General features: G+C 42.3%; 1 protein-coding gene and 1 non-coding gene across 2 annotated transcripts in view; both read left to right on the top strand.

The window, feature by feature from the left end:
• Positions 1-22,959, top strand: part of adarb2 (adenosine deaminase RNA specific B2 (inactive)) — a 138,409-nt gene that overhangs the window by 58,855 nt on the left and 56,595 nt on the right. The gene's annotated exons all lie outside the window — the stretch shown is intronic.
• LOC114453648 (U4atac minor spliceosomal RNA) lies at positions 6,661-6,788 on the top strand. Its single transcript, XR_003672464.1, has one exon. It is a non-coding gene; the product is annotated as a U4atac minor spliceosomal RNA (small nuclear RNA).

The raw sequence follows: 22,959 nt of genomic DNA, 5'->3' as shown, positions 1-22,959 counted from the left end.
TAGTGAACGTTTCCAAGAGTTTAAATCGAGGCAACTGGACTCAAGGATTGTTTTTTGAAGATGTTTCATCACTCCCCCAAGTGGCTTCTTCTTCTTCTTCTTCTTCTTCTTTGTCAACTAGTCCTACACATGGCCCAGACACAGTTTCTGGACCATTAGCCAACTAGATGGATCTTAGTCACGTGAGTTCCTGCAAGATTCACCCATCGAGGTCCTGAACACATGAAACTCAGATTCCCAACCAGAATATTAGCAGAACTGAAGAAGCCACTTGGGGGAGTGGAGAAACGTCTTCAAAAAACAATCCTTGAGTCCAGTTGCCTCGATTTAAACTCTTGGAAATGACTATGACCTTTATGAATGAGAGCATCCACTGATATGTATATCAGTGGATGCTCTCATTCATATGGGTGAGAGCACTTCTTTGTGTTTTCATTCACTATATGTATACATATAGTGAATGAAAACACAAAGAAGTGCAAATTCACTATATGTATATGTCATTCACTATATGTATACATATAGTGAATGAAAACACAAAGAAGTGCTCTCATTCTGCAGCAGGCCAGATGCTAACAGCAAGGATTTTTCACTTTGCTTTCCTTTATAGACCCATCAAAGAACGTTCTATTCATAATGACGTGTCAACGCACTGTGGGCCTTTCAGTGTGCTACGTGTTTCCATGCTACATTGATTGCCTACTGGCTTTAGCTTTACATGTCAGCAAACATGCTAATGCAAAATAAGACAGATTGGCTTTAACTGGACATTATTTTAAATGATTTACTTCATCTGATGGGGCAAGATAAAACTAATTACCTTCAGTGTGTCCTTCACTGAAGCCACAAAAACGTTCCAAAGCCTAAAGACCAAGGTTTGTCATCATGTGCTCTTGTACACCGTCACAATAACACTGTTCCAGATAAGGTCTATATTCACCTGAAGTGGGGTTTCATTTGTTCAAACTAATTAAAACATGCTAAATAAATAGTGATTAATCAGGTATGTTTAAAAGGCTTGCATGCAGTGTGTACATTGACAGTAATTTCCTGCATTATCTACTCGCATTTTAATCTACCACAACACTGTCTCATAAAGCGCCACTCATATCAACTTCTTTTGTTTCTCTCCTCTGTCTCGCTCTCTTTACTGTTGCTGACTCGGTGAAGCAGGTAGGACTCTTATTAGCTTTGTCCTTTCAGTGTGTGTTTAGTGTGTCCATGTGCCTGTGTGTGTGTGCATGTGTGTGTTCTTCTGTGTTTGTGTCAGAGATGGGTTTAGCTGAGATGAGTAAAGCTGGGTCACATGCTGTCTCTGGTGCTGCTGATATTGCTCCGGCTGTGGGGGGCTTACAGGGGGCAACGCTGAAAGTCAAAAAATTACGACGCACACTCACACATCCAATAACAGACGCTGGCCTGTGCACACACACTATATTGACAGGTTACAACTGGATGATTCCTGAGTAACATACTGTAGATCAGTGCCACTGTGGCGAAAGTTTGACTAGCACTGTGGAAGGGTCCACCGAACTCCCAGTTTATCTAAAAAAAGGAAAAAGAACACAGTGAGCGTATGGCGATCAGCCACCTAAGCAGTCAGCTAGCAATCTGAGACCCCTGACTGTAAATGTACATGGAAGAAACAGCGCCTGCATCCTGGTGGCTGGCAGCAGTACAGGTCATAAACCCCACGTCTGCCATGCTAGCTAAAAACTACAAGTACTCCTCCTAGAGTGTTTGGTCGGAACAGCAACAATGCCGCTGCACCTTCCACACAGACTCTGTCTCCAAGATTGTGTGTTTCCCCAACGTGGTCCAACCATCCGGGTTGGTCTGAATCAACCCAGCTGTCACCTGGCAAATATAACCACATGTTTACATACAATTTTAAAAAGTACATAGACTGAAGAGAGCTATACAGGGCAGTGCAAGAGCTGTAAACATGTTCATTTAATTTAGTTATTTAAGTGTTTTAATATGAAGGATAAACAATCACTAACAGGGACAGCCTCAAGTGGCCATTCAATGAACTGCAGTTTATGAAACTAAGATCATTTTCTGAACTGACTCAAGTAGGTTTTGGTACTAAAACACCATCAAGCTGTGACCTATTCCTTCATTAATGTTTGTAAATGTTCATCTCATAACATGTAAAAAATGACAATGGCAGATTTAGTTCTGTTAACAGGCTTCTCTGCATTTTTGAAATACTATATGATTACATTTATGTCAGCTAATGCTCATTCAAATATGATTTCTAAAGTTTTATTGTGACAATAATTAGCACACAATCACCTAATGACATGGTCTAATGTTGTAGATGGGCACCGAGTAATGCTGATAAAATAAGCTGCAGTCACTGTGCCAGTTAGTTTAGTTGAAGCTTTCATTGATTATATATTTTAGCTAACATTAGTTCAGTATTCAAAAGGGAGACAGAGCTGTCAACAGGATACATTTAGATGATTGGGTATCATCTGTAGCATCAGTGGGAAATGACATGGCAGTTGTCACTAAATATATTATCACAGTTGAATAATAGAAAGTGTATTTTCTAAAGATTTTTCTAAGTTGACATCAAGTAAAACACTGCACAGCTACACACTGATTAAAGGAGTGGTCTTCCATGTGAAAATGTATTTCCTCCTCTCTAATATCAGTTCTTGTCTTATTTTAGAATTCTTTTACAGCCTCTCTCCTGCTTACAGTTCGAATATTCTCATCCTCTGCATATGAGATATAAACACAGAACCCCATCACAACTTTTCATACTGTGCATACTGTATATATTGACTGCTATAATATTAATGACAAGAGCTGAACTGGGTAAAGGAGAGAAAAAAATAAAGATTGACTGCTTTCCAATGCAGGAAAAGGGCAACAATAGTCATTTTCACATGAAAAGCAAAGGAAGGCAAACCAGAGTGAATATGCAATATGGAGTCCCACCCCCCCTTTGCCTCCTTGGTAGGCCTGTCAAATTTCAATTTAAAAACTGGTTCTGTGTGTTGTAACATTATTTCCCACCATAATAGAAAAGCCAACCCCAGGTTACAATCACATTCCAAATGCAGGCAAAAGGTGTGAGGAGTTTAGAATGAGTGGCTGTTATTTCCTAAATGGTAAAAAGAAGAAAAAAAATTTCTTCTCTATTATTTCTCGGCCTTTTGTTTCTGCAACGTCGTGTGAAGGTTGCGCATTGGGAAGGACCTTAATTAAGAATTTTGCGCCTGGGGCTCGATTTGCAAGCTGTACTACACAGAGAACGTGGGGGCGGGGGGGGCGGGGGGTAGAGCGCCAGATACAGATCACTGGCTACCCGGGTCAAGTCACATGATTAGTAGAAAATACTAACATTTTCACCACAGTAACCCTTTTGACTTAGCAATCAAATTTTTTCCCATGACAGAAAGAGGTGTGTAAACGAATTCACTACCTGCCACAGCGCCGCAAGTTTTCAGGTTAAAGTGACCTTTAATTTGAAAAATGGGACGAGGTTGTATTGTAGCCTTTCAGTGACGTGATTGTGTTTTGTTTTCTGTGTGTGTGTGTGTGTGTGTGTGCAGAAAAGGCCACATATTTATTGATTGAACTTGGTGGTGAAATATTTGTTTCTGCTGTTATCAGAACTTGACCACAGCCGAGCGACACGTCTTGTCTCACTTCCTGCCAGCCTCATTTCCATGCTGTAAGAGGGACAGCGGCTGCTGCTGTCTGTGTGTGTGTCCAGGGGCAGCTACACAGATAAAACATCCACATACCCCCACCCGAGCGCAGGTTAATATAGCCTGTGATTGACAGCTGGATCACTGTATTGATTGAATCCAGAGTCTCTTTGTTTTGCAGCACCTGTCTCTGTCTCTCTCTCTCTCTCTCTCTCTCTCTCTCTTTCTTTCCCTCCCCCCTTTGCTCCCCCTTACTGTTTGTTTGGTTTTGAAAATTCAGGCTGGTTTATTACACGGCGAGGAGAGAAGGTTATTGCCTGGTGCGTGGGGGGGCATTGACTTATAGTGGCCACCTCCAGAGAAGCTCATCTGTCTGACTGTCTCTCTGTTTCTCTTGCGTCTTCAGCCAGCTGCACGTGCGTGAAGGTGGGCTGGTTTTATGTGAATCAGAATGATATCAACACTATTGAAGAAAAAAAACCTGTAATTTACACCAGGCTTTCTTTTTTTTTTCTTCCTCCTTCGCTTCATTGTCTAAAGCAAATACCGACATAATGGAAAAAAAGAAGTGTGTATATGGGGAGAGGTGATGGGCTCAAGCATAGAAGTGGCTGCTATTAGCTGTTAATTCTGAAACAAATTATGCAATTAGCTTTGGCATCAGGATGTAGGCCATGAGAGAGGACAGCGTAACCTTCATTTGATCTGTTCTGCAGTGAGCCGGTGAGAATGAGAGAGAGAGAGAGAGACCTATTTAATAGGAGACTTTCTTTCGCCTGAGCAAAACGCTAACAGTATCCATAAGTGCCACTTTAGCTTCCCTTTGAGTGCTTTCTTTTTCCTATTTATGGAGGGATTTTCATAATGTGTGAGTGTGTGTGTTTTTTTTTTCTTTCTTTTTGAGAAATACTCATGTCCTTAAAACAAAGAGGTAATTTGTCTGTGCATATGAGATAATATTGTCTGGGGAGCCGTGCGATTCGCTGCCCCTGCTCGACTGTGAAACAGTGGGAAGGTGTCGATTTCAAGGTGTGCGCACGTGGGCGTGCGCGTGCGTGCGTCCACGTGAGCGATTCACCGCGTGTGCGCGCACAGCACTGTCAATAAAGGTCTCAAACACGAGGCAGAACCAATCGCGGCGCTGCTTAAACGTTGGCCCGGTTCTCACAGAGGATTGGTCGTTAGTCTAACACAATCAAATTTGTCCACAGTGAGGAAGTCATTAATTCTAAGTGGACCATTCGTTTAATGTTGTTAGGATGCAGAGAGGCAACAGTCCCTTCGGTGTCAGCCGAATGTGTAACTCCAGAGACGCCTCGCCACAGCAAACAAGCACTACATCACGATTCACGTTAACAAGATCACACAGTAAAAACTGTAAACGGTTTCTATACTGATACTTCATACATCAGTCATATTAGGAGTGTTAAAGAATCCTTATTCATATGCATCATACACTGTGGAACAGAGAGGTTTATTTCTGCAGGAGTTATTAAAAGCCTGTGAAGAATCAGAATCAGAATCAGAATCAGAATCATGTTTATTGCCATGTAAGTGAAGGGGGTTCACATTACTAGGAATTTGCCTTAGTGATTGGTGCATACAAAGAACATATAACAATTAACATGCAATAAGATAAAAACTAAGATAAAATTAAGTAAATAAACTAAAGTAAGGCTAAATTTACATGACAGACATGGCATAACAGACATACAATGAACAGAACATAAAATACTGTGCAGATGAAATGGTAAACATAGACCCTTATATGATCAAATGGAACAGTGTAATAATGTAATAATGTAACAGGTACCACATGGATCGGTGAGGTGGTACTCGTGTGCAAGTAGTGCAAGATGGAGTAAACAGTGGAAATAGTTGTCATTGTGCAGTGACTAAAGTGACCTTCTGAAGACAGTGCAGAGCAGTGCATTAATTACAGTTTAACAGTCCAACAGCAGAGGGGAAGAAGCTGTTCTTGTGGCGTGAGGTTCTGGTCCGAATGGACCGTAACCTCCTGCCTGAGGGGAGTGGCTCAAAGAGTCCGTGTCCAGGGTGAGAAGGGTCAGCTGTGATCCGACCTGCACGCCTCAGAGTCCTGGAGACGTACAGGTCCTCGATAGATGGCAGGCTGCAGCCGATCACCTTCTCAGCAGAGCGCACAACACGCTGCAGTCTGTGCCTGTCCCTGGCAGTGGCCCCAGCGTACCACACTGTGATGGAGGAGGTGAGGATGGACTCAATGATGGCCGTGTAGAACTGAACCATCATCCTGGCTGGCACCTTGAGTTTCCTCAGCTGCCGCAGGAAGTACATCCTCTGCTGGGCCTTTTTGATGAGGGAGCTGATGGTGAGCTCCCACTTGAGGTCCTGGGTGATGGTGGTACCCAGGAAGCGGAAAGAGTCCACTGTGGAGATGGGGGTGTCTGTCAGGGTGAGGGGGGGTGATGGAGCTGGCACTTTCCGAAAGTCTACTGTCATCTCCACTGTCTTCTGGGCATTCAGCTCCAGGTTGTTGTCAGCACACCAGGACACCAGACGGTCCACCTCCATCCTGTAGGCAGACTCATCCCCGTCTGAGATGAGTCCAATGAGGGTGGTGTCGTCAGCAAACTTAATCTGACGACACCACCCTCATTGGACTCATCTCAGACGGGGATGAGTCTGCCTACAGGATGGAGAACCGGTGATGAGGACAAACTGTTGACTCAGCTCTACATCAACATGTAGCTCTGTATCACACTGCATCATTATATGTGCTGACCAGCTACAGGAGCTCTTTCAGCAACAGACTCCGACTCCCACGATGCACTACTGAGAGACACAGGAAGTCATTCCTGACTGTCTCAATCAAACTACTGAACTCTGAACTGTGACAGTCACTCAGACACTGTACATTCATACTGGTACATTCGTGTCATGCTCTTTACTATGTAAAGGTTTTTATACAGTAGTAAATATGTTCTTCTTTAGATACAACTCAGGGATTGAACTTTTCCTTTGTCATGGGGTGAGAGAGCTGCTCAATGAACGCCTAGTGAGAGGAGCCCTGCTAACACCATAACAACACATATGCATCACCTGGGCTCCTGTCCAGAAAATGGTGCAATTTTTGGAACAACCTTAAAAAAAATTTCCCTCTGGGATTATTAATCTAGGTATTTAGATATTTATTATATATATATTTCAATTTCATACTTCAATTTATCTTTAATTTCTATTGTCTGTAACAAAAAATAATTTCCCCTCGGATAAATAATGTGATTCTGATATCTAATAGCTCTAAGTCAGATTGTCAGGTGTGATGCAGTTCTGAAGGTTAATCCTGAATACAATATGTTCCACTTGTTATTATGGCTGCTTTTTAAGAGTAACATGGTGTATATAGGTCAGAGTTTCTTTTTGCTAACACTATGCAGCATTAACAGCCAATTACACACCTAAAAAAATGATACAAATCAGCAGATACGTTTAATAATATGAATTATAATGGTATTCATATTAATGCTTTGTAGGATAGCTTTATTTTGCCGTCACTGACCAAGACTGAATGTACCTGCCTTTCTACCAGATGCATGAAAAATGGATTCCGTCTCTCTCTCTTTTTTTTTTTCTTTTTTTTTGTTTCCTCTGATTTTGGTCTATTTCTAACAGCTTAGTGTGACACAGGTTTTGGGTAATGATTTGGGATGTTATCAGTGCAGCACAGGAAAGTAAACAGCAGCGCAATCTCCAAAAGGTTAGCCATATGTTAAATCGGGGGCGTGGGAGGGGGAGGGAGAACAGCTGCTCCCCCCCCAATACTGCTATCTGATAACACACACACACACACACACACCTGCACATGCACGGCACAGTGGAAACGCACGTGTGTTACCTATAGGTTAAAATTCCAGACAGGCGGGGCAGGCGCTTGGATTCATCTTGGAAGTGTGCTGGAAGCTCGCAGGGTGACGGTGGGTCTCAGCGTGCACAAAAAAAATGGCAGACACATGTGGGCGAGACAGCTGGAGAGCTGAGCAGACCAGTGATCAAAATCAAACCAATGTGTAAACAAAACAAGGCGGCTATGCAGTATTAGCTGGCCAGCTGTCAGGATGGAACTTGTGTAAATTAGTTGCTGGCTAGCAGTTTCCATTTATTTATGTGTAAGCCTGGGAGAGACATACTAACAATAACACAGTGAGCAGAAAGCAGGTTTAATGGCCATTCTTACACTGGCGTTGGGACACAGTGTCGGCGAGGAGCAGAATTTTTGTGCGACGATAATATAATAATCACACAGACTTTGCATAAAATGAATGACATGCGTAATTACTGTGATGCTGCATTTGTATATAATCAGGCTGTTATCATGGAATTGTCTTTCATGTCCAGTGTTTTCACAGATGATTATCTAATTGGCATACAATTTCACACAGTAGAAAGCTCAAAGACTCCTATTATGCACCACTGCTTAATTAAAGTCATTTTTTTTTTTTTACGCTCTCATGAAATCCTGTCACAAAAACCCTTTTCACAATTTCTACATGCAGTCCTCGCATGCATAATTGTATTACGGACTGCGTTACATTGTCCCGCTTTAATTCACAGCCTGCGGCTTACAACATTTTGAAACAAAGACCGGGAGCGTATGTGGGATTCTCTGATTTCTCAGGCTCGCTTTGTGACGGCGCAGACTTAGTGATTATTTCCTCGATAGGCTGAAACCCATCTGATCTTCAGAGGCAAATAGAGGATTAAACTGTAAATATGGAATTCATGACAGGATGGTTAGAGGAGAAATGTTTGCTGCTGTTAGTGCAGGGTGGGAGGGTCCAACCAGGTGAGGACAGCCTTTTTTTGTCACAGACGGAAAAAAAACATGATTTAGTTGGTTACAGGCCAAAACTAAAACCAAAAACAGGAATGATGTAGATGGTGAGGGCAAATGTTTTTCCAACAACACCTCTGGAAAGTCCAAAGTTTATGTTCAGAGCTAAAATGTGCCAGATGGAAGAGGCAAAAGTTGTGCTCTTTAACTTGAAGTCACTTTGATTGACAGTAGCCAGTGGGCGGTAACAGGAAAAATAACTACTGCTGAGTAGGATTCATTATTTCATTCATCAGTAAATATAAATACATATATTCTATATACCGTATTTTCCAGACTAAGTCACACTTTTTTCCGTTTATATTAAAATATACAATTAGTTAGCCTTGTGTCCTGACGTACCATCACAGATATAACCCTCTCCTGACGGTCCTCTTCCACCTCCAGCTTGTCCACACTTTGCATTCCGAGCATAGGTGCACGTTCATGGAACGTGTGCTTGCAGCTGAGCCTCAGACCTCACCTGGCAACAAGGAATTCTATTTTCTGATTGGTCGATAGGCCGCTAATTCCAGACAGCTATATGAGCGCACAGTCGTCTGCCTTTGACTCATTTACAGGATGTTTGTAGGAATTTCTGTGCGGTGAAGCGAATCATCTCTCCCCGTGACAACTTGTCGAAATGCGTGTGTCTCACTCTCAGTGCCCTGCAGCCGTACCACTTAAGTTAAGAGGAATTCAAAAGGCAACGTTACGCTAAAAACGTAGTGATTGACGCTGGCCCGCTGGTGCGACTTATACTCCGGTGCGACCTATAGTCCGGAAAATACGGTACTGCTGAGTAGGATTCATTATTTCATTCATCAGTAAAGATAAATACATATATTCTCTATAGATGTATTAATTATTAGGAAGTTGAGTTCATGAAGTCAGATGGAATATACCTTTAAGTTGATTTCCTTATGCCACTAAATTGTACTGTAGCTGTGATGTCGCTAATAATTAGCTGCTTGTTCTTGCATGGTGCATGTCAGTTCAAAAAAGACATCCAACATATATTTATTTACTGTACATGATTGTTAATACACTTTCCAAGTTAGTTTTAAGTTCTTGCTGACAGAAAAGAAAACAAAGTCCCTCCAGAAAACAGACTCCTCTTTGCCAATTATCTGCTGCTGTCTACAGCACTCCAGCGAGCAGGAGATAATGTAACAGCTTTGCCTCTGTATGTGCCTGCTCCATCACCGCTGCCGATGCCATCCACTGCAAAACACACATCTGGCACCTCCACACTCACCACTTAGCTAAATTACATTACTTCTAGCCTAGCGCCTCTAACAAGGTGCTCTGTGTATTTTGCTTGCTGGGAAAATAGAAAGAGAACATGACGAGAGACAAAAGAAGTGGAGTAGCTAACATGGTGTTAACAATTGCTCAGTGAGTTCCTCTGCTTCCTATTACACACACTTTGCACCTTTTAACCTTGTTAGCGGGGCCACGGCAGCACGCCGCCCCAGAATGCTTGTTTCATAATTAAGGGTGGCTCAGGTGCTAGATTTATGGAGATTTGCGGGCCTGTGATTAAAATTGAAATTTAATTCTGGTAATCTGGCAGAGGTGAGGAAGGAGGAATATTGAATGTGAAGGGGGGGGTGCGAGGACGGTTTGGGTGGTTGGCTAGCCACATATCAGTAGGAGATACTTCACACAGGCTGTTCAAACATGGACTTAAAACAGGCTTATCTCCCAAAAGGTTAATGAGGAGCGGCTGGCTGCGCTTGTTACAAACGCACAACAGAGGTCTCATCTTCCACTGCACGGCGGCGTGTCAGTCACAGAAATACTCACATGCACACACACACACACACACACACTGGATAAGCTGCAGGCATCACAAGCCCGCAGCCTCACTGGCAGAATTCTCGTTTCCAATAACATCCTCAGACGACTTAATTACTTTTCCTTTTGATGCGACTCACAAGAATAAGCGGACTCTAGATGGAATCTCCCTTTTATCCGTCTGTGTCTCTCGCTCTGTGTTTCTCCCTCCTCGCTGATAGCTGATAATTTAGTTGTGCCATTTCAGATGGCTGCCCGTGACTCTCAAGTCCATTTCCCTGAGTTGTAACACAGCTTATGGAGTGCGTGGTTCACAGTGCAGACTCAGCGGTGTGTGTGTTTGTGTGTGTGAATTTGCTCATGCTGTGCAGAGCACGAATGACACGTAGGAAGCTCTGTTGTGCGGATGCTGGCTCGGGGAAGGAGTGTACTTTTGTATCTTTGTGCAAGGTGTCAAAAAGAAAAGAAAAAGAGCAAAACTAGGAAAAAGGTTTGGAGTATCGAGGCGCACACACTGGCTCAAAAACGACTCGCCCTTTGCCTTTTTGTTCTCTTCCTTTGTTATCGAACTCCTGACCAAAGCAAAAGTGTGTCACTACGTGACGAAGAAATGTTCCATTTTACCTCGAGCTGCTCCATTTACCATTTTGGACTAACCCTTTTATTCCCTCTGTGGATATTCCTTTCATTCTATTGTTGCCCCTAAAATGAATGGAGGCCCTGACATTCATTCCAGGGCTTTAAATCATGTGCATACTGGATGAGCACATGCTGCAGATTTATGTTGATGCCACAGAGGTGTATTGTAAATGCGGCGTGCTGTGTGAGGCCGAGTGTATGGATGCCCACCTTGTTTTCCACCTGCAGGGAAGCAAGTGCTTGCTCTGTCTTATCAGCACAGGGTGGTGTTCAGGCCTGGCAGGGGGGTGTTTAAGAGTGTGTGTTTTAGTGTGTGAAAGTGTGTGTGTGTGTGTTCCATAAACGTGGTTTTCACTCAGACTTCGATACTCATTGTATTTATTGTGTATTTGTGGATGAAGTAATGTAGGTTGCAGCTTTTGTATGTACAAATTTACTCCATAATATAATACCACGATCATATCTTAGGCCTTAGGGTTGAATTTTGTTTCCTTTAATTAGAATGAAATAAAACTTGGCAGACATCATGTCCACAAGTTTAGCTACAGCTTGAGATAACTTGGATGCTTCAGCTGCATCATTTGTAAGGAGATATTCATTGTAAGATGCTTTGTGCCATCTTAATTTACAAAGATTTACCAGGTGTTCACTTCATTATGACACAAAAAGTATCCAAATACACCTTGTGGTTGCTGAGATATACTCTATTCATTTTGGGCATGCCATTTTCAAGCTGATGCCTTAAAAAATAGGCTTGGGGTAGAAAGGGTTAAATAAGAAGTTGATTAGCTTAGCATAAAGAGAGAAAAAAGCTAACATTTTCTTTGTTAAAAGCCTTATATGGTTCTCTTGCTCTATCTTTATCTTTAATGAAATGATATTATTTGGTCATGCTAAGCTAAGCTATTTGGTTGCTTACCTAAGCAGTATTACAACAGGGATGTGAATGGTATAAGTCAGGTCATTTTATATTCGAGGAAAGAAATCTGTTCGGTTCTGTGGAGTCAATGAAGCAGATACTACATACTAACATCTGAAGGTAAAGATTTAATTACAGCTTTGTATGCCGTGCCTTTAGAGATGTATTCAATGCTTTATACTGCCTAAAGTACACTCACATAACATAGTCTATGCAGTTTATTGAACAATTTGGGATCCAACTACAATACAATAAATGCCCAGTCCTCACCAGAAAAACGCCACAAGATCGATATTTCAGTCCTTGTGAGCGTATTTCTCCGGCCACATCTTTAGCTAATGGTGGCTAATGTTAGGAAACTTGTCATTGGGTCCCTTTGTTTCTCATTCTATTGTGTACTTATGTGTAACTTCCTGCACCCATAGTGACAACCCACACTTCCTCCTGCATCTGTGAGTGAGTGTATTTGGGTCCGAGTGACTGTCTCCAGGAGTTTGTTGTTTCGCCAACTGCATCAGGACTGCTGGTAGCGCTGGCAGCGTGGCGTCTCTCTGGCCGAGGTGGTGTCAGCTACAGAGATGAATAGCCCTCTGCTCTCAGCCCACTAAGTAATCCAACCAATGATAAATCGCTGCTCTCACTGACACCCAAATTGGAATCATTGGGTCCAGGAGCCAAAACTGGAAAAAAAAAAAAAAGAAAGAAACAGAGGGCCTCTGGCGGTGGCGTCTAGTCATCTGTTACTGTGTCGCTCCCCAAGGCCTCACCAGGTATTCCCCCACCCCTCTCTCTCTGTGTGCTCAAGGCCTCCGATAAATAGTAAAGACAAAGGGCCTTTCAGAAATGTGTCACGTTGATATCCCTCCCCATTGAAATGGTGCCACCATGGTGTGTTCTCCCTCCTGTTTGGAGTGATAGCTGCAGCCAAGGACCCTCAGAAGATGGTCATGATAGAAGAGCGGCGGCACCACCACCATCAGAACTCCTATCCTAAATGCTTCCCACTCTGCATTTCATCCACTGCCTACATTCTGCTAGCGGTGGCCTGAGTCTGTTGGCGGCGCATGTAAAACAAATCCCCCAACACAAGCAATGACTTAATGAACTTAATGAGGTTTTCTAATTACAGAGGGAAGTTAGCCCATGTCAAATGGGCCTTTTCTGCCTTCCTTGACATGGATTAAGGGCCAGGCTATTAAATCCAGCCCCTAAATTACAACAGTGGAGAGAGTGAGACACAATCAGTCATATCTGCTGTAATTCTGGCCTACATTCAGAGGCGCGCTGCTTCATTTGAAGCGAACGATGCTTGTATATTTTAGAGTAGACTGAGCGAGCCTCAGGCAGGATCTGAACCCACACTTGAAACCTTCTCAGGGATGTTGAGTGGGGAATAAAAACAGGAACAGAAATGTGTTAGTGTCTGAACCATGAAGACCATAACCTTCAAATGAATTAGTTTAATAATTCTGTGTTATATAAAACCTAAGAGTTTAGCCTTTTGCCGTTTATTCCTTTACAAGTAATTTTCTTTCGTTTTCTACTCACTGATGCACGTTGCCTTTTTTTCCTCCTTCTGTCTGCCTGTCTCTGTAACTCCTCCATGGCAGGAAGGATGATTTACTTTGTCATCATTAACACATCAAAAGAGCCAAGTGTGTATTTCAAAGTCATCTGATAACTGATACTCTTTAATGGCGTACTGGAACAGTAATTAATTTCAAAAACATCCCATTTATTTGTTCTGGAAGTGAATGCTCCCGCCAAAGCGGCATAAATCCTGTCTGTTGCTGCAGCTCAAATTAATTTACGTGTTGCGTCTCCTTGCATCTTTTGAGAATTTAATTATCTCAGCAAACAGGCCCTGGGTGTGTTGAACGTACATTCTATCAACAGAGCTGTGCTGGAGCCAGAACAGCACAGACAGACATGTTGTTTCACTCTCACTCCTCTGCACTCCTTTTTTTTTTTTAACCACCAACATAAAGACAAAACTTTAAAAAGAAACCTGGAGATGAAGTAGAGATAATAGTATTGGAGTGGAGTAAAAACGCAGATCCTGAATGCCACCCAGTGGGTCCATCCAGTCTTTAGTCAGAGTCTTGGTTTCATATCCCTGTTAGCACACTTGATCCGAGTCAATCCAGAAGCATCAGAGCGCTGGATTTCAGGAGATGCTTTTGGAGAATGGGGGGGCAGACACACTTAGGTTACAGTCACCTTGTGATAAATGACAGACAGATACAGAACAGAGTTCACTTAAGGTCAGCTATGGCTGACTTCCCTTGACCCTATCATGGTTAGCTGGTAATGGTTTGAAAAGGACAGCGTGTCATCATAGCAGCTGTCAGAGTATGGACGTCCTCAGCACAGTTTTACTGCCGAGGTCACTGTTAGGGAGCGACACGTGGGCAAGCAACCCAGAGTGATGTGACTGTCATTATCACTTTAAAGGGCTTGTCTGGGATTTGAACCTGGGACCTCTTTCAAGTGAGAAACCAACACTTCATCAACAGAGGAGGAGATCAGGGGAGCGCATCGTTGTTTCATATTTCAAAAGCCTTTTAATAAGCGGTTTGTGTTTACAGTGAGCGCTGGTTTGTGTTGCATTAAGTGTTTCAATAAAACAGCGCACAGTAAAGAGGTCTGTTTACACTTTGTAAATATAAAGACTTAGGTTTATTGTTGTCTACATACAAATGTTTGTCAGGCCATTGTGACAGTTTACTGAAAATAAATTAGATGGAGTGCAGGGGCCGCATTCACAAAGAGTTTCCCTTAAATTTTAAGAAAATTCTAAGAATTATGTTTTCTAAGAATTTCTTGACTAAAACCAAAACTAAATCCTGGTAAAGATAAAAGTAATACACAAAACATCCTAGCCCTTGAGAGGAGTAGAGAGGAGGACGTTTAAGAGGCTTAAGAGTTCCTTAAACAGAGAGGACAGAGAGGAGAAACGTTCCCCAAACCATGAATGACAGTGAGTCATTAAAGACTTAAAGATTAGATGGAGTGGGCATAATGTTTGTGGTTGACCATCATCTTATATTGCAGACATACCATTGCTTTTCACCCGCGACGGGAGCGGGGAAGGTCTCTGCGCTCCCGTCGCTTGTGCACAAAACCAGGAGGAAGTAAGCGCTGATCTGCTGCGCTATGACCTCCCATGCCTGTCTCTTAAAAACTTCGCTGATTTTTGCTCGTCACGTTTTTTTCTCTCATCAGCTAACTCAGTCCAGTTTGGTTTGCGCATTATTTGACCCGTTTCCAGCAGCGCCTCTATTTAACAAACAGCAATCTCAGAAAGTTAATGGCAGCTGAGCAGGTAGTCTTATGCTAATATCATATAGAATGTTCTTAAATCACTTTTAAGCTAAGAGTCTTAGCTAAGCTAAGAGCTCTCTGAGGGGATTCTTAGAATCTTTGTTAATACGGCCCCAGATTTTTGACTGCTGCGTATGCATTTTTAAGGTCAATGTTATTATGTTTGTATTCATTGTAAAGAAGTCGAGCTTTGCAAGAATAATCAGAATTGATTGAATTAGATACAAGAATGAATGATGCTCACACACAGAGAGAGAAACCGGTTTCAGGCTGTTTCTCACATTAATTTTTAACTCCCAATCAGACTGCGGCCTGCCTCTCACAGTGGAAGTCATCGTCTTTTTAAGGTGAGTTAGCAATACACCGTGCTTATACTCATTTATCTTTTATTACATATTGATTCTTCAATCTGTTGGTGGAAGAGATTCCAGCATGTTTCTGTACATGAATACCTGTCCTGTACAGCATGTTGTTCATTAAAGGGCTCTTCTTCTATCAAATCAGCCATGAGTGATGTGCCGGCAATAAAAGAGTTACAACTCCCTGTCATCTTTGTTTTGACAGATGAAGCTGGCACAACACACACACACGTACATGCAAACAGCCAGACAAACAGATACGCACTCGTGCACACAAAGTCAGCATGAGTCGTTGGGGATTTTCTCACAAATCGGCCCCCTAAAGGGAAAGAGGCCGGCATAAATCAGCTGGTGTCAGGGCTACAGACACCCAGTGCTCCTTATCACCGCGCGCAGGCGGACACACTCACAGATTGATAGGTAGATAGTCGGTCTGACAGGCAGGGCGACAGGCAGCCAGGTAGAGAGGCTTACAGAGGCAGGAACACAGGGTGGAGGCAGACAGAGGGAGGCAAAGGCACACAGGAAGAAGAGAAACACATATTACTATTGCACAGTTCTCACACCTAATGTGGACTATAGGACCTTATTAATTACTTTTTTTATCATTATCTATACCACTGAAAATATTTTAGTTATCTACTGTATCACAGGAACTAAAAAGATCGAATGAACATTTGTAGGATGATTTTTTGTCGTCTGTGTCATCCGGCACCAAAACGGCAGCTTGCTCGGAAACGTTTGCTTATATAAAATATGTTATTATATCGAGTTGTACTGGATGCCCTTGGTTTGCATTAGCAGAATTATTTTTTGCATGGCTGCTTAAACAGAAACTAAAACTCCATAGCATTAAAATAATGGATTTCTGTGGACACATGCCATGAGGCTCAAGCAGCATGCTTCAGGCAGAAGGTCAGCAACCTCAGCAGCTTCTGTGTCTTTATATAAACATTGATATTATCTAGAAACTGCTCCTCTCACAGTGTTAAATCCTGTTGGTTGTATTCAGGATTGTTTATATAACTTAATAAATAGGCTAGCTAATTTAATACCTCTGTCTTGAAACTAATGTTTCTGTAGGTAGCGAGCTGTTGCTATGCTAACAACTGCATCACTATGTTGCTCATCTGTTCTTCAGCCACATTTTATTTCTATAAATCATTGAACAAGTCAAACACCATAAATAAGTAAAAAGGAATCTATGTTGAAGTTAGTTATAAAACAGTAAAAGTTAAGTAGGTTAAAAAATTAAAAAGCCAATGATTGATCAATAACTTTTTAGCTGTCTTGCTGTAGATGAAACCTGAATAGTAGCATGGGTGCACTGAACCAAACTTACAGTACAGCCTGAAAGGATGCAGCACTTTCCTCCCCACTGCTGTATGGATCCAAACAGACAAAAGCTTGTATTAATGTCAGAATGCATTTGCTACACACTGTATCATACACAGCTATGTTGGGTAGCAGTGCCAAACTCCATTTGTTTCCACCTATCAGAGGCTACTGTAGCCACACAGTAAGATGGTGTTCCATTTCATGGGCTTCTCTGTTGTAGCAGAAGCAGAGTGCTTTGCCTACACAGACAGTGACATTCTATCTTGTAGTCACAAACAAACACAACCTTGAAGTGACTAAATGTGCGGTACCACCCTAGAAATAGCGACTGACTATCCACTTGAGATTGAAGAGTGAAGCTATAGAGTGACTCATACCCGACGTTTCAGGGCAGAAAAAAACATGCATGCACAGAGCTGCAGAGTGAAGTTGACAACTTCTCACAAACAAAACCACCTCTGCAGGAAATAATAATAATAATATTATGAGTACAAATTGGAGGTATGCCACAGGTCTCCTAGCAACAATGTAAGGTGTCATGGAGGCTGACACAAAACCTTAATGCAATGAATAAAGTTCACAAATGTTAATGGCTTGACAGTACTTTAATGAAGGCAAGTAAAGCTGGATCCATACTCCACGAGAACAGAGAACTCGCTCCTTGTGGGCGTGATGAATGTGGATAAGCACAAGAGCTTCTTCGGGTGCAGAACACACAGACAGAAGGAGGAAGCACAACGACGATGGACAGTTTAGATGCAAACAGCTCCTGGAAGGAGAAACACGGTGCACAGAGCAGAGTGTCTGTCCAAAAGGTGGCGATAAAAATTAATCCCAGTATTGATCACGGCGTTACAGTGGCTCGACACGCACATAAAACACCAGGAGACGGAGGGCACACGTTCACAGAATTAAACTCGTACAGACCAGAGGTCTGCTACAGTCAGCTACACTGATCTTCTATCTATTGTCATGCTACGCGCCCTCTTCCCTGAGCATTATCAGCTCGTTAGGCCAGGTAACCACGACTGTGCACACAATTTGCAACACAACTGCATTATCAACCTTTTGTGTGTGACGTGCGCTGCGTGGGAGGGCCGTATGCGCACACACTTCTCGCGGAGTATGGTACCTCCGTGCCGAAACAAGCTATTTTGTTACTCTTACCACCCGTGGAGCGAGGAGCGAGTTCTCTGTTCTCGTGGAGTATGGAACAAGCTTAAAAGTCAAACCACTGGAGAGCTTAGTTCAATCATATCGGCTCATTTGTGAGATCACAGGATCACATGACCATCTATCTTTCCTGTTGCCAAAACTGCAGCTAGCAGCAAGTGAAAGGTAAACAAAGCAAGGCGTGTCCCACATGGGATTCAAACTCGAACCTGCCCACCATGTGGTGTGAAGAGAACAAGGCCAAGAGTTCATACGTGGCAAACTGCGTGAGTGAGAATGTGATGACTGAAATTGTCTCTGATGAGATGAGGTAAGATTCAATAAAAACTGTAAATCTCTGCCTCTGCTTCCCACATCGCTTCCATCCAGCATTTAGGGAAGTATTGTGGAGGCCCTTCTCAAAATAGACGAGCCCGCTTTTAGCATCAAAGAGACGAAGCGGAAATGAGCAGAAACTCTCCACCACCAGTCAGGTGTGCCGCACACTTCAAAGTCAAAAGGAGTCGTGAATGCAGCACAAATGAAGCCTCCGGTGTGCCGATTCAAACTTCCACATCTTGATAATGACCTCACTCTCCTACACCATTACTCATCATTCATTGAGCCGGGGGCTGAGGTGGGAAGGTAGCGCTGGCTGGCTTGTGGATCAGAGGCTCACAGAAGGTGATGGGGGGGCGGGAGGCCTGCGTGAATGAAAGTGATTTGGAGTAGTTAGAATTATGGCGCACGCTCAGAATAAAAGTCGTTTTTATTTTCATGTGACGTTTGCCTCTTTGTTTCACTTAAGAGGCTCCTTTTTTCTATCTGTAGCTTAAATGTGGAGTGATTGCTGCTCGCTGGGACTTCAGCTTGATGCTGCTTTCACAGAATTCCAGTCTTAATGTTTTTTTTTGTGGCATTAAACTGACTTTCTTGGGTTTTATACTGTATGTTTTAAAGCTATGAGACAAATAGACAACAAGCCATGACTGGCTTAATATGAGGGTCTCTGCCTGGTCTGATGCTATTGATTTGTGGTACTATAGGACTGATTATTGTGCTAATTTTGGTTGGAGTGGCAAAGTAGAGAAAGTTGTCAGGGAGGGGTGATTCATTAACAAGAAGTATATGTACAGCGCTTTGCAGAATGACGTTTGGATGATGGGGAGGCTTAACATCCACCGTGGTCTGGGTATATCTGAAGGATGCTGCCGTTGTTGTGAGCCTACAAAAAACATTAAAACATTGGAATACGTCAATGTCGATATGCTCAAAATGGACGAGGCAACCTAACACAGACAAGGCAGCTTTTTGTTTTTAGGTGACATGCCATGTTTGTAGTCGAGCTGTGATGGACACTTTATTGATCCGCGAGGGGAAATTCAGGATGCAAACCTTTTTCCGTGTCTATTTTCATGAAGCGCTGCCACGCTGCAGATGTCTCTGACATGGTAGAGGAGGACTGACTTAAATGACACGGTCAAAACTAAATAAATATTCAGCAAACCACCAGGCCTGGTACGCTTCAGTCCATCAGTCTCTAGTAGGTCGGGCTAAACCAAAGTAGAAAACAAGTGGGGGTGTTCAAAGATTGGCTGTTACCTGTGAAACGGAAAACACCCCCATTAGCACTTGGTACATTCCTCCTGATAAAATTACACGTTACAGAAACTCGACCATTCAGAATTTAGGTCGAACCAGAACGTATCCACTAATAAATCGAGAGATTTCAGATTTCAGCCCTAATGTTATATATGTATATTTTCGTAGCTTGAATGAAACTAAACTCTTAAACAGTTTAAAACCATTTTAGAATGAAGCACAGACTGGTTAGCTTATTCGCTGAATTGTTGAAGGGACCCAGGCAGGGTGCTAATATTAAGCGGTTGTTTTTGTTATTTTTAGTGTCTTGCGTTTACTACACAGTTCTCACGCCTTCAAAGCTCAGGACCAGCAGACACATGACCTTTATTTCAAGTCAGTAGGATATCATTATTCATCTGTCAGAGAGAATTATAGCTTCTAAACCGCGCTAATAGTGAAGATACTAAGCTTCTGCACATGAGGCGGGGGGGTGGGGTTGTCATGACATGAGGCATGCTTTCGTCTCAGTGGCACCAAATCAAAGAAAGACAGCGAAAACCTTTTAGCCTGTCCGCATGCCCACATTCTACCTCTCCATTATTCAGCAGATTTCTCAGGAGCAGGCGACAGTTTGAGAACTAAATATATCATTTCTCATTCTCTTCACTTCTGCTCGGCTGTACTGTACATCCCTTTCATGTGAGGGCTTTTGATTTTGGTTGACACCAGCTGTGCATTAAACCAGCTGTACAATGGTGGAAGTGTGTGTGAAGAGGCCACAGGTGGCTCAGAAATGTGACCTGTTTCTACAGCACATCTGTAAATGTAAGAACACTATGAATAATCCTGTGTGCTCCCTCCATGTACAGAGCATACAGTCTCTTCTGCTGATTCATTAAAAAACCCTTCATTTCAGGCTTCTCCCCTTTGAATTGTAGGAAATCACATTTCCCAACTCGGCCCACTCATGTCGCTTTCAGCTTTCTCTACATGAATTTCTGCAAATTGGAAAATATTTTTAAGTTACTCAGACCTAGACGGGTCTAATATAAGTCTTGAACAAGACACAGAAGCTTTTTTTCCTTTTCCAATTGAAGTTCATGTAAAACCGATATTTCTTAAGATATTGAGTGCCCTGGAATTTTCCAAATCCCATGACAGGCAGTATTACCGCAGCACCATCTTCCCCTGCAACATTAATGTCATTCTTAAGTAGCCAAGGAAAGTGCTTGTCGTCAGATAAAAGTGTTTTTTTTTCTCCTTGAAAAATAGATTTCTGTGCAAGCACAGTGCTATTTACATTTCACTCAAACGTCCCACTTTTCCGGTCCCCATTACACTTTTTTTTTCCTGTTTTTGTGTTGAATTTTGTATAAAAAATATATCACCAAAGTGTGCTTCTCATCCATTGAAAGCTTCCAGGACTCCTTTTTTCCTGTAAATACACATATTTTTTTTTCTTTTTCTAATATTCCCAATATCATCAGCGCTTTACTGCCTGTAGGACACGAAGATCGACGAACAAACGACCAGACTGAGGCTTAATTTCCAAGTCTGAATGCATCAACATCAAACAGTTCTTTAATTGACTTAGAATCACACTAAATGTAGAGCATAGAATGGGAAAGGGGACATTATGAGCTGTCAGAAGACATTCATCACGTTTGCCTTTCTTTTTCCCACTCTGGGGTTGTATTTAAAAAAAAAAAAAGTATTCTTCAGAAAAACAGAGATCTGTAAGGAGTCCGAGTGGAAGCTCTCCACAACGTCAGTGTGTCCATCCATCGCTGTGTAACCACACATTATCAAGGCATGGCAGGTCAGCACTATACATTTTTTATCTGGGCCAATCAATGATGGAGTTGTTTGGCTGTAATATGAGCGGAAGTATTGCTGTGTTGAATACAAGCTTGGCTGGCTTGTTTCGGCGGCTCGGGGAGCAGGCGGCTTGTGGCCGTTGATGAACTACATGAATTCAGCCTCGTATCAAGTGTGCTTAAAGATAATGAGAGCCCATCTGTCTGAAAGTTGAGGTGAAGAGGATAATGATTCGGAGCACCATCCAAAAAATGGTGGTTTATAATATGGCCGAGTCAAAACCCAGGTTTGAAGTCCATTAAAAAATGTATGAGAGTATTTAAAACACATGTTTTTCACAGTTGGCCTTCCTGATGAGTTAGCTAGTGATGAGTAAGCTAGTATTCACTATGTGAATGGAAATGCTTTTTTGACACATCTGACACAACAACACATCTGACCTCTTTGTTGCAACATAGTACTTCTAAGTCCAAGGAGTATACCATTCAATTTGAAAGACCCTCGTCTAGACGCTACCAGAAGGCAGGCATTTCACATTAATGGATTTACATCGGTCAGTCCTCATCTAAAAATGTCACTTCTCTTATTACATTATTGTAAATCAAACGCTTGAAAAGATCTTCAGAACAGTTGCTATGCCAACGTAAACTTTGATTCTGTCAGTTTAAGGTTTTCCATGTAAAAAGTGTGTTGGCTTAGAGCGTTATATTGTAAGGAAGAGGAGACATTTTCCAATGTTTACAAGGAAAATTATACATTCACAGAGTAAGAAAAGATAAAAATACAAAACATGTCATATTAAGTTGTTATGTTGGACAATGGTAAAACACACATACAATCATTTCTTTATTTATGTTGTTTACATCACAACCCGCTCATATATGAGGCATCAACAGCAGTAACTAAGCAAACGGTAAATTAACTCTTGGCACATGCTGTAGTTCACACTTTAATTGAGTCTTTTAAATAAATGCTTCTGTTTGTTTTCATACATCTTCATGCTTGTGTGAGCATCCTGGAGACTTAGATTATCTTTTCATCTCTCTTTGGATGCTGAGGGTTGGAGAGCTGCATTAAATAGAAGTTTACAGACTCCCTGTGAGAGAGAGAGAGAGAGAGAGAGAGAGAGAGAATCCCAGGCGGCCAAAAAGCCAGGCTGCCTGAAACTTATGACTAGCCATGTTCTTCAAACATCATGCTGCAACCAAAGCATGGCAGGATGACAGATAGTCCCTTCAATATATAGTGACAAACAAATTAGTGCAAAGATGCTTCTCGCTGCATACCAGATGTGTTGGGCTCTGTGGTATGGAACAGCCGATGAAAAACTGTCCACGTCCCATCTGTGCTTCGCCGTGACCATCGGTGCAGCAATTTGTGCTGAACAAAGTAGTGCAAACAGCCAGCCTGATTATATGTGTCATAATGTGAAGCCTGAAACACTGCTGGGGAAGATCACACAGACCTTTATTTGATGAGAGGAGAGGGATGCCATTTAGCAGAGAA

This window comes from Parambassis ranga, chromosome 20, assembly GCF_900634625.1.
Source record: "Parambassis ranga chromosome 20, fParRan2.1, whole genome shotgun sequence".
Classification (NCBI taxonomy): domain Eukaryota; kingdom Metazoa; phylum Chordata; class Actinopteri; family Ambassidae; genus Parambassis; species Parambassis ranga.
This window is presented reverse-complemented; position numbering and strand designations above follow the sequence as displayed.